A 13,669-nucleotide genomic window follows, 5' to 3' on the forward strand; every position below is an offset into this window, starting at 1 on the left:
CAAGACACACGTAGGTACCGAACAAATCATGTAACATGTAGCTGATTCAGGACTCAGATTTAATCTTAGATTACGGGAATTCTCCTAACTTGTTCAAAGCTCTATTTCTAGAACAATCAAATGTACCCAAATATTGACGGATTAATCTTTCGTAATTCTAATCAAATTTGAATGCATTAAATATTTGTGAAAACTCAGTTTACACACAAACCGCACACTGAAACCGAATTCTATTTCTAGTCGGTTTTACAATATGTTGATTATCAAAGTGATCGAAATCAATCCCTCCTCTGTCGACTTGGAACCAATTAACATACGAGCAAACAGTTGATCAGACTATCCACAAGACAAATATGAATATAACAATCAATAAAATAAAATCAAGTCTGAAAAATCCCAAACAAACATCCAAATTTTCTACATGAATTTGTTCGGCCCAATCACGCCGTCTTGGTTGAAGAATATCTACTAAATAATTGAAAACAATAATTCAAAAATAAAAAGAAGAAGAAAAGAAAAGATAAGATAAGAAAAATTTTCTCTCCCAATCCTTGTTGCCGCCTCCCTTGTGTTGTCTGCGTTTTGGAACTTTGGATCCATCAAAAATATGATATATCTTCTATTTATATGGTCCGGAACCCATACAAATTAATTTCCTTCCAACACAAGGACTTTTCGGAACAGTCTGACGCCGAAACCCGCACTCGAGCGAGTGGAATTCTCGCTCGCGCGCGCAATGAAAAGCAGGTTTCTGGAGTTGTAACTCGCGCGCGCGCAAGTTCAATTCTCGCTCGCGCGCCACACAATTTTTGTTGCAAGCGACGATTTTGAAAAATTCATATCTCGAGTTCTATCTGTTGGATCGAGCTGACATTTAGACAGTAGCTACAAAACATCTTGAATTTCATTCTGAACGGTGGAGATCGGATTTGGATTTCTCTAAAATTAAAAATGGTTTTTCGACCAAAGCTGCTCCGTAATTCACTTTTCAAAAATCAATTTTCTTACAAAATTAACCGGGAGAGTGAAATACACACACATGCACTAAAACACATAAAAACAATATAAATGCACACAAAATAGACATAAAAATATCACAAACTAATGCATACAAAATGCACTTATCAACCCTCAACTCCTATTTATAGGGAATGGGCTGGGACAGGTGTCAACCGCATTGCGTAAAACTTTGACATCTGGCAGGACACTAAGCATGTCTTAACTTGAGCGCTTGATACCTCGCATAATATCTCATGCTATGATTTTGGTTCCGCCATGTATCATTCCCGACTTGAACACAAAGTGCTCTTCCCATGGCCGAACACTACCCTTTCTTGAGCACCCCAAGTCCCGACCCGAGCCATGTCCTTCCTTGGCCGAACCCTCTTTTGGCTCCCATTATGGCTGACCCGAGCCCCCAAGGAAAGACCCGAGCTCAACATGCCCAAACACCCGAGCACATTTAGCATAGTCAAGCCACCACCATTTGCCGAGCCAAGCACCATGACTTCTTGAGCACTCCATTAGTTTTCACCATGGCCGAACACTTCCTCTTCTTGAACCCCTAGACCCGACCCGAGCTACACACTCCCTTGGTCGAGCCACTAAGTCCGAGCCCTCCATTAGTGTTCACACCATGGCTGTCTCGTGCCACCAAGGGATGACCCAAGCTCATGCCAAGCTCCATGCCCTAACCACACATACACATGACCGATCCCTAGCTCCATGCCCGAGCCCTTGATGCTCAACCATGACCGACCCGAGATACTCATGACCTACCCGAGCCCATGGTCAAATCCATCAAACCCTAGATCATTCTCATGCCATGTGTTCTTGAATTAATTCCCAATTAAGCCTTTGATTTGTTTAATTAGTAACCTTTAATCATGTTTATCATAATATTATCTTAAAAATGGGTTTTGGGTTACTACAAATAGTGTATAGAAATGTAATTCATTTTGGTCTCACGTTTGAATAAACAAGATATGATTTCTCGGGTCAATTTTTTGAGATAGATCTTCGAATTGACCCGATTATGGAAAATATTACTTTTCATTACATAAGTCCTGTCAACCTATCTGTCAAGGAGACCTGTTAGGATCGGTAGAGTGTTTAGAGGGAGGGTGGGTGTAAAGCCCCATTTTTATCTTAATTGAATTTATTTGAGTTAATCAAAGATTACAGAGTTCCCGAGCCGACTTGATTTTGATCAGGGTCCTTTTTGCAAAAATTGGATTTTTCAGGGACTAAAACGCAAATTGTGGATTTTATATATAATCTACTCTTAGAAATTGGTTGACAAAGTCTTCTTCATCCCCTCCAAGCCGTCTCCCTCCATTCTCACGCCTCCAAGCTTTTCCAAGTTTTGGGATTCCAGTCCGAGCACGATCCGGCCGTTGGAATTTATTTCTGAAGGCAGTTTAGCGATCACTGCAGCGAGAGCTCCGTTATATCATAAGTTTTTCTACGATCGGATACATTCTAGTTTTTGGATGTTGTTAGAATCATTTGAGATTCGAGTATGTTGTTCTCTACAGAGTTCTGATCGTTTATTATTTGTCGGTTTTGAATTAGAGCGACGTTCGGATTTGTTATGATTTTTGGAAGCCATTTGCGAAAATGTGGATTTTGAGATTGATGGGTTTGCTTTGTTTTGGTTGTCTTAGAATTTTTATGAGGTTATATCGCTATTGAACTGCTGTCTGCGTTGTCGGTTTGTTCAGTTATAGCCGTTATGCCGTCGGTTTGAGTTTTGGAGATTTGAACCGTTTTTGAAGTTGTTGAACTTGGCTTGTAAGTCGATCATGGTAATTGATCTTTGATTGTATCTGAACAGATTCGTTTGGAGTTGTCAAGCCCTGTGTTAGTAGCATTTGGTCGTCGAGAATTGGACGAAGAACGGTAAAGAGATTACCTTGAACCGTTGCCTTTGTTGTTGGATTGTTTAGTTGTTGATTAAACCTTTTGTTGTAGCTTATCCAGAGTTGGAACTACTGCATTGAAAGGTAAAAGCAGTCATCGTAGCGGGATAGCATACTCGGGACTGTTGGTTCTCGAGTTTCCCCTTTTTAAATCACATATTGCATTGATACTTGTTCTAGCATGTGGAACTTGTATTTGTTGATTGATTGAGTTTTTGTTATGTGGCTTATGTTTATGTTTCTGTTATGCATTCATCTTGAGCCTACTTTGATTTCAGCGGGCAGAACTGCCCTTTTTGTTAGACGTTTGGGAACTATGATTGAGTGGCCTAGGTTGTAGTATTTCGCCTAGTGCTAGCATACTCATTATGGTTGCTCAAATTCTAGAGGAGTGGGATACGTGGCACCACCTCGATTGGGAGAGTCGGTGAGTCGTTACGTGATCTCATCCTCGGGATCCCAAAAGCAGAGCAATACTCCCGTGTTTATCAGAATCGATATCCTGGTTTTAAAGACATGCATATCATTAACTTTGACTTGAATATGTGGTTTGATAGTGAAAGAGTGGGTGCCCGGTGAGCCAACTTGTGGCTAAGGGCTTTGATGACTCTTTGTATAAACAATCTTTTGTTTAATATAATTTACACTTTTATTAATGGCAATGACTTTATCTTTCTTCATATTGTTATATTGTGATATACTATTGTTGTTTTGATAAAGACCTTGAATATACTATAGTATATGTAAGATGTGGTAGAACATGAGGATGTCTATCATGAAACACATCTTATAGTCACTGTATATTCTAAACTGTTCCTAGTCGATTGAGCCGTCCGATAATAAGGATAAGGATCGCTCGAGTTTGAGACTAGCATTTGCGATGCAGAGTACCACGTTTCATTGATAAGGAACATAGAGATGTTCGAAGCATGCAAATGGATATTCATACGATGAATGATCGAACTACCCTATCCGGACTTTCCAAGTGGTTATCACTTATCGAGTGGATATAGTCCGCGGTTTTGGTTGTACACCATTAGTCCTTACTACTTGAAACATCATTGAGACTCTATATGCTAGTACTGTGCTTTGACTCGTTTACCGACTCTATTGGGGTCATCAGGTGTCGGGATTGGGTACAGTTACAACACATATAGGAGTCGATGCTTTGTTGTCAAGGATTCACCACATACTTGCGAGTGTGGATATCCTATGCGATCTGAGGAGATATTAGTGTGACGAATCTCTGGCCAGAGTACATGATGTGGTTTAAGAAATGGTTTCTTAGTAGCACATGCGATGTCACTATTTGATCTTCAAGATGTATTGCATAGTTATCGAATCTCGAACGACTCTCGATTTACCAATGGTTGTTGATTCGATCGGGATATATGGATGAAGGGACCGTACTGTACGCTAACCAAAATCTATTGGTTCTTGCAGGCACTATCAGTGATACCTAGGGAATCATGGGGCGATGTTGCTAGGCGCTCTTACCATGATTCGATGGGCAAGTCGGAAATTGTTGTTCCGAGTCACAAGGAGTTGTGAGCCCACGGCTAGCTGTATCCCTGAACCATTGAGGGTCACACAGAGTAATGGATTTTTAATCCCCGTTGAGATAGTTAAATTTAAAGAGTTAAATTTAATGAACAAAGAAGTTGGACTTCTTATTTAAGAGTAGAGGAGTAAGATTTTCTAAAATGACATAGGGATGGGCATTTTTGGAAATCACTGAATTCGGATTCAGAAAAATTTATCTTGACTTTAAAAGGTGCAGAAATGGTTTCTGTGCACATTGGTGAAATCGGTTTATCAATCGTAGTCATGATGAATTTTATATTAATTTCTGAACATGCGGGCTTTGCTTGTCGGGCTTTAACTTATGACTAATGGGCCCTAAGCTGTTAGCAGCCTACATTATAAATAAGTTATTGCAGTACAGAAATTATACACAACAGGTCACAAATTTTCGAAAACCCTAGTATTTTTCTCTAACAGTGGCCGCCCCCCTCCCCTCTACTCGGGAAAAATCCATCCTGTGAATTTTGAATTATAGTCTGGTTTAACGGATCAAATTCGTTAATTCTCTTCGTAGAAACTTCTGATAGATTTTTTAGTGCAATCTATCAGAGGGATTAAATATCCGTTCATGGACCTGATTGAAGAACAGTTCGTCCATCAGTTCCAGGGATATACAACAAGAGCAGAGCAATCTGTTGGTGTCCATAATCTCGATTCGAGATTGGAGGTAAAAATTTATAATTGTTATTTAATTTTTACACACACAATTTAATCGTAAAGTTTTGATACCCATTATGGAATCGTTCCATATAAAATTTTTAAACTTCCGCTGCACCGGGTATCAATTCTGATTGATCTGATCGCCGCGTTCTCCAACAGCGGTATCAGAGACAGGTTGCTCAGATCAAGCGATTAAATTAATCGATTGTACAAAAATTTTTAAGCCTCGGTTTTTTAAACAAAATAAATATTTTAAAAATAAAAAAAAATTTTCGGGGAAAACCCGGGCTGCGATTGGATCGCTGCCCGGGGGGGGGGGGGCAGCCGGGCTGCCCGACCCGAGCCCTTTGGGGCGCGGGCAGCCCGCGAGTGTCCCGGGCGGCCCGCGAAAAATTAATTTTTTAATTTTAAAATTAAATTTTAATATGTTAAAATTCTATTTTTGGTCCGATCGAAAATTGTTTTTGATTAGTTCACGAGGCGTCGGATCGAATTGTTCGAGTCCGAAAATTTTAAAATTGATTTTTGGATAAATTTGAATTTTTGGAAAATTTATATATTTTATCCGTTAAATCAGATTTTATGAAATTAATTTTTTTTGGTACAATTGATGATAAGATATGATCTTATGGATATATTGAGTAAAATATGATTTTATGTATAAAATTGGATTTTATAGATAAAATATGATTTTATTTGATAAAAAGATAAAATATGATTTTGTATGTAAAATAAGATTTTATATATGGAATATGATTTTATCATTTTAAATTTAAATTGCCATTGCATGTTATCCAATAAATTAATTTTGAATTAAATGTTATTGGATAAGGATGATCGATTGCCATGACCACCTTTGTAGGTGTATGTTAGGAATTTACATTTGTTTTTATTGTTGTTGGATTTATTAATGGGCCTGGTTTATGACCCAATATGAATTGTCATATGTAATAAAAGTGGGCTTGGTTTATGGCCCGTTCCCACCCCTTGAAATGTATCCCCTACTTGTCATGGTTATTTATTGTAAATACATTAGACTTGGTGGGAGATGAAGATTTGAAGATGGAGGTGGGCCCAGCAGACAATAAAGACAGAAGAAATGTAAATTGGAAGCTCAATGTAATAGGATTGCATTGCATACTGCATATTACCTAGGATTGGACTAAGACTCGTGATTGGAAACCATGGGTCGATTAGAAATGGAATCGATCATCCTATATAATATGTGATATTATTGTTGTATGCATGTTTTAGACTAAATTGTGTGAATCCGACAAGCATACAAAATTTTAAAAATGATGAGACAAATTTTCAAAATTAAAATACCTCATTTTAAATATGATTTAAAATTGATATCAAGATAAATAAAGGAAATTTAAAATTGTTTAAATATTCCTACCTTCCATCAACGATCAATGTATGAGATGCTACCCGCGGATACGGTCCGGCTCATATTATTGGGGGGGCCCGTTCGTCGGAAAGTTGTACATTGGATCGACACATGTTGTAAGTTGGGTGGAACTCCCATGGGATCGGCTCATATTATTGGGGGATCCACATGGCGACCGTCCATCACAACTTAATATTGATGGGTCATCTTGACATGTCACAATAAACGGCGTCATATTATTGGGCCCTTATTGGACATGAGGTAAAAACGTGGAGGTTTCTTTGGAAGCAATTGGGCTCTACCTTTTGAAAATTATGGTTGGCTGATATTATTCGGGACCATAGTTTGTCAATTGGACTCCATGTTCTCACTAAGGAAAACAGTTTCCCGTTTTTACTAGAGGGTAGTGAAATCGTTAAAATAGTGGGAGTGAGATTCATAAAATAAATTTTGCCTATTTTATGTCTTAGTAAATTAATTAAACAATCACTGATATTTGTCTGTTTCTTTTCAGTATTTCATAAAGATGAATTCGCGTAATCCACTTTTCTCGATCCTCGAACAAAATAAATTGACTGGCGCAAACTATACGGAATGGTTCCGTAAGTTGAAGATTGTATTGACTTCGGAGAAGATGCTCTACGTGTTAGAAAAATCTCCTCCGAAGGAAGCACCAGCTGACATAAGTCCGGAAGAGTTAACCAAACTTGATACATGATGGGACCATGATATCAAGGCCAAATGTTATATGCAAGCCTCGATGTCTGATGAACTCCAGAGGCGATTTGAGGATACCGTGAATGCTGCTGACATTCACGTACAACTCAAGGAACTTTTTGGGGCTCAATCGAGAGCTGAAAGGTTCGCTACTGTAAAGGAGCTAATGACGTGTCGCATGCGTGAAGGGACTTCGGTCCGTGATCATGGGGTACGAGTGATTTGGCTCATACAGAAGTTGGTAACGCTTGATTTGGTGTTGGAGCATGAACTCAATGTGGACTTACTACTTCTATCTCTTCCTTCTTCGTTTGAAGGATTTGTGATGAATTTCAATATGAACAAGATAGAGGCCTCCATTGAAGAGATGGTCAATATGCTTGTGACATATGAATCCACTTTAAAGAAGGATAAACCGGCTTTCTTGGTGGGCTCCTCTTATTCTGCTAAGAAGGGGCCAAGTACAAAGGGTAAGAAACGTTCTGCCCCACCCAAGAAAATCGAACCCGAGAAGAAGTACAAGACAAAGGCTTCAAACATGGAAAAGTCCAAGGATGTTTGCCATTACTGCAAGAAGCCCGGTCATTGGAAGCGTAACTGCAAGGAATATCTAGAGCAGTTGCGAACTGCGAAGGGTATGTTCTATATTGAAATAAATGTTTCACTTAATACTACTTCTTGGGTATTGGATACCGGATGTGGATCTCACATTTGCAATGATTTGCAGGTGATGACAAGAAGTCGCAGGCTTAGAATGGGTGAGACCCAGCTGAGGCTCGGAAATGGTTCCAGAGTTGAAGATAAAGCTGTGGGAGATATTTATTTAATTTTACAGAACGGTTTTAAGTTACTTTTGAGAGATGTTTTATTTGTTCCAGATTTGATTAAAAACATTATTTCTGTTTCTATGCTTGATAGAGATGGTTATTCTTGCAATTTTGTGAATGGGATTTGCAATATTTACAAGAATGAATGTTTGATTGGAAATGGACAACTTGAAAACGATCTATACAACTTAAAACTAAAAGACGTTCCAATAAATTATGTTGATAAACCGGCAACAACAAACAAAAGGAAAATCGATAGTCAAAACCCGGCAAACCTTTGGCATGCTAGGCTAGGTCATATTTCCTCAAGGAGGATGAACAAGCTAGTGGGAGAGGGCATGTTTGATATGTCTGATATTAACTCTCTACCTACTTGTGAATCCTGCCTTAAAGGAAAAATGACCAAATCTCCTTTTAAGGGGAAACCTGAGCGTAGTCAAAATCTGTTGGATTTGATCCATACAGACGTTTGTGGTCCATTTAGAATTGGTACTAAATTTGGCCACACCTACTTCATTACCTTTACTGATGATTATTCAAGGTATGGGTATTTATATTTAATGAAATATAAGTCTGAAGCATTTGAAAATTTCAAAGAATTCAAGGCTGAAGTAGAAAACAAGCTAGGTAAAAGTATTATAGCACTTCGGTCGGATCGAGGTGGAGAATAATTAAGTACCGAGTTTTTGGACTATCTAAAAGAGAATGGGATTCTCTCTCAGTGGACTCCTCCTATGACACCACAGCTGAATGGTGTAACGGAGCGTCGTAATCGAACTTTGTTGAACATGGTTCGATCCATGATGAGCTTCACTGAGCTTCCACCTTTGTTTTGGGGCTACGCGATTGAAACGGCGGTATTGTTGTTGAACAACGTCCACACTAAAGCAGTGGACAAAACACCATACGAGTTATGGAATGGCAAAGCTCCTAAGTATTCGTACTTGAGGATTTGGGGATGTCCTGCTTACGTGAAGCAGACAGTGGGAGATAAGTTGGATAGTCGATCCACCTTATGTTATTTTGTAGGGTATCCGAAGAATTCAATCGGATATTATTTCTATCATCCTGCTGAAACAAAGGTGTTTGTTTCGAGGAATGCCACCTTCTTGGAGAAGGAGTTCTTATCGGATAAGAAAGGCAAGATGATGGAACTCGAAGAAATTCGAGAAGAACCCGAAATACAAAATAATGATCCTACACCTCAGGAACCATTGATGGACACGCCTATACCTAGAAGATCCGAGAGGACTTCTAAACCTCCTATTCGATATGGTCTTCTTCTTGAAGGGGATCAAGATGAACCCGATGTTGGATGTGATCCAAGAAACTTCAAGGAAGCAATTTCTGATGCGGATTCAAATTTATGGCTTGAAGCTATGCAGTCGGAAATAGATTTGATGCATACAAACCAAGTTTGGTCTTTAGTAGATCCTTCCGATGGAATTGTTCCAATAGGGTGTAAATGGATCTACAAGAGAAAGCTTGGGCCTGATGGTAAGGTATTGACCTACAAGGCGCGATTGGTGGCGAAAGGTTATACTCAAAGACAAGGAGTTGACTATGATGAAACCTTTTCACCAGTTGCAATGTTCAAGTCCATAAGAATCCTTATTGTCATAGCTGCTTGGTATGACTATGAGATATGGCAAATGGATGTGAAGACTGCTTTTCTTAATGGAGACATTAAGGAAGAAATCTATATGACGCAGCCTGAGGGATACACATCCATGGGAAGCGAGCATAAGGTATGCAAGCTTCAGAGATCAATCTATGGTCTAAAACAAGCATCAAGAAGTTGGAACCAGAAATTTGATGAAACAATAAAGGATTTTGGTTTCATCAAGAACCCGGAGGAACCATGCGTGTACAAGAAAGTAGTTAAGGATGCTGTGACATTCTTAGTACTTTATGTTGATGACATCCTACTCATTGGGAATGACGTAGGGATGTTGCAGTCAACAAAGATATGGTTATCATGTAGATTCTCGATGAAGGATTTGGGTGAGGCATCCTATATTCTAGGGATACAGATCTATAGAGATAGATCTAAGAGAATGATAGGACTCACTCAATCAACCTACATCGACACCATCTTGAAACGGTTTTCAATGGATGGGTCCAAGAGAGGACATCTACCCATGTGTCATGGAGTTTCTCTATCCAAATCTATGTGTCCCAAGACTGATGAAGAGATAGAGAAAATGACACATGTACCATATGCGTCAGCCATAGGTAGTATCATGTATGGGATGATATCTACCAGACCGGATGTAGCATTTGCTCTCGAGCAGATATCAAGCTAATCCAGGTCAAATGCATTGGAAAGCCGTGAAGGACATTCTTAAGTACTTAAGAAGGACTAAGAATATGTTCATGGTATATGGAGGAAGAGAACTAAAATTGGAAGGCTATACCGACTTAGCTTCCAAAGTGACGTGGATGACTCGAAGTCAACCTCTGGACCTCTGGATTTGTGTTCATGCTCAATGGCGGTGCTGTCTCTTGGAAGAGTTCCAAGCAGGACACCACAGCGGATTCCACCACTGAGGCAGAATACATTGCAGCATCAGCTGCTGCTAAAGAGGCCGTTTGGATGAGGAATTTCATCCAAGAGTTGGGCGTCATTCCTGAAATTGTTGGTCCAGTCCCGGTGTAATGCGACAACACGGGTGCCGTTGCTCAGGCAAAGGAACCAAGGTCTCATCAAAGATCCAAACACGTACTGAGGAAATACCACATCATCCGGGAGATTGTGGAAAGAGGAGACATCACTGTCGAAAGAGTGGCCTCTACAGACAATATCGCTGATCCACTTACTAAGCCCTTGCCAGGTCCATTATTTGACAAACATCGCGAAGCAATGGGTCTACGTAGTATGACTAGTTGGCTTTAGGGCAAGTGGGAGATTGAAAGAGTGGGTGCCCGGTTAGCCAACTTGTGGCTAAGGGCTTTGATGACTCTTTGTATAAACAATCTTTTGTTTAATATAATTTACACTTTTATTAATGGCAATGACTTTATCTTTCTTCATATTGTTATATTGTGATATACTATTGTTGTTTTGATAAAGACCTTGAATATACTATAGTGTATGTAAGATGTGCTAGAACATGGGGATGTCTATCATGAAACACATCTTATAGTCACTGTATATTCTAAACTGTTCCTAGTCGATTAAGCCGTCCGATAATAAGGATAAGGATCGCTCGAGTTTGAGACTAGCATTTGCGATGCAGAGTACCACGTTTCATTGGTAAGGAACATAGAGATGTTCGAAGCATGCAAATGGATATTCATACGATGAATGATAGAACTACCCTATCCGGACTTTCCAAGTGGTTATCACTTATCGAGTGGATATAGTCCGCGGTTTTGGTTGTACACCATTAGTCCTTACTACTTGAAACATCATTGAGACTCTATATGCTAGTACTATGCTTTGACTCATTTACCGACTCTATTGGGGTCATCAGGTGTCGGGATTGGGTACAGTTACAACACATATAGGAGTCGATGCTTTGTTGTCAAGGATTCACCACATACTTGCGAGTGTGGATATCCTATGCGATCTGAGGAGATATTAGTGTGAGGAATCTCTGGCCAGAGTACATGATGTGGTTTAAGAAATGGTTTCTTAGTAGCACATGCGATGTCACTATTTGATCTTCAAGATGTATTGCATAGTTATCGAATCTCGAACGACTCTCGATTTACCAATGGTTGTTGATTCGATCGGGATATATGGATGAAGGGACCGTACTGTACGCTAACCAAAATCTATTGGTTCTTGCAGGAACTATCAGTGATACCTAGGGAATCATGGGGCGATGTTGCTAGGCGCTCTTACCATGATTCGATGGGCAAGTCGGAAATTGTTGTTCCGAGTCACAAGGAGTTGTGAGCCCACGACTAGTTGTATCCCTGAACCATTGAGGGTCACACAGAGTAATGGATTTTTAATCCCCGTTGAGATAGTTAAATTTAAAGAGTTAAATTTAATGAACAAAGAAGTTGGACTTCTTATTTAAGAGTAGAGGAGTAAGATTTCCTAAAATGACATAGGGATGGGCATTTTTGGAAATCACTGAATTCGGATTCAAAAAAATTTATCTTGACTTTAAAAGGTGCAGAAATGGTTTCTGTGCACATTGGTGAAATCGGTTTATCAATCGGAGTCATGATGAATTTTATATTAATTTCTGAACATGCGGGCTTTGCTTGTCGGGCTTTAACTTATGACTAATGGGCCCTAAGCTGTTAGCAGCCTACATTATAAACAAGTTATTGCAGTACAGAAATTATATACAATAGGTCACAAATTTTCGAAAACCCTAGTATTTTTCTCTAACAGTGGCCGCCCCCCTCCCCTCTACTCGGGAAAAATCCATCCTGTGAATTTTGAATTACAGTCTGGTTTAACGGATCAAATTTGTTAATTCTCTTCGTAGAAACTTCTGATAGATTTTCTAGTGCAATCTATCAGAGGGATTAAATATCCGTTCATGGACCTGATTGAAGAACAGTTCGTCCATCAGTTCCAGGGATATACAACAAGAGCAGAGCAATCTGTTGGTGTCCATAATCTCGATTCGAGATTGGAGGTAAAAATTTATAATTGTTATTTAATTTTTACACACACAATTTAATCGTAAAGTTTTGATACCCATTATGGAATCGTTCCATATAAAATTTTTAAACTTCTGCTGCACCGGGTATCAATTCTGATTGATCTGATCGCCGCGTTCTCCAACAGATAGCATGTTGTATATTCATTACTTGATATGTTGCTTTTACTGGGATTATCATTCTAACCGGTTATCCGGCTGTTGCTTTGTTTTGTATGTGTACTTGGCAACAGAAAGGGCAGGATCAAGTCAGCATAGACCTGGTTAGCGTCCAGAGCAAGAGATAGAAGTGAGACTCGTTTAGAAGTCGAATCAGCATGTCAACCTAGTTATGTTTTGTGATCATGTTTAGTCATTCGAACTTCTCGTATATGTTTTGTAAGCAAGAAACGATGTAGGTGCTATCGAATTGAATGTTGCTCTTCCCTAAATCTTTCTTGCATTGTTATTGGAATGTCAAATACTCTTAATGCAAGTGTTTAGGTTTTGATTGAGTTTATTACAGTGCCTTAACTTTTCTGGGCGAGGGGACGGCGCGGGCGCGCGACCTCTTTGCGAGGTATGAGCGCGGGCGCGCTGGGATTTGCGGGGCGTAGGCGCGGGCGCGCTGATGTCAGCGCGGGCGCGCGAGCCTCCTTTTAAAAAAATATATATATATTGGGTTCTTGATTACTTATCGCTTGTTGTCTAATATTAGTTGTTTAGAAACGAGGTCTCACATTAAGTGGTATCAGAGAGTTAATATTCTTGGTCGAACTAGAGTGAGCGGGTAGATCGAGTCTGCGTGTATTGGCTCCTCGCATGTGTTTGAATTATTTTAACTATGTACTTAATTCCATGCGAGCATGCTTTATTATTGAGAATTATTGAATTACATGGTTATGTGATTTAATTTATAAAGCATGATCTACTTGAGATATAACTGTTTCTGTTACCGACTGG

This window comes from Henckelia pumila, chromosome 3 (genome assembly GCF_033568475.1).
Source record: "Henckelia pumila isolate YLH828 chromosome 3, ASM3356847v2, whole genome shotgun sequence".
In the NCBI taxonomy this organism is placed as follows: Eukaryota; Viridiplantae; Streptophyta; class Magnoliopsida; order Lamiales; family Gesneriaceae; genus Henckelia; species Henckelia pumila.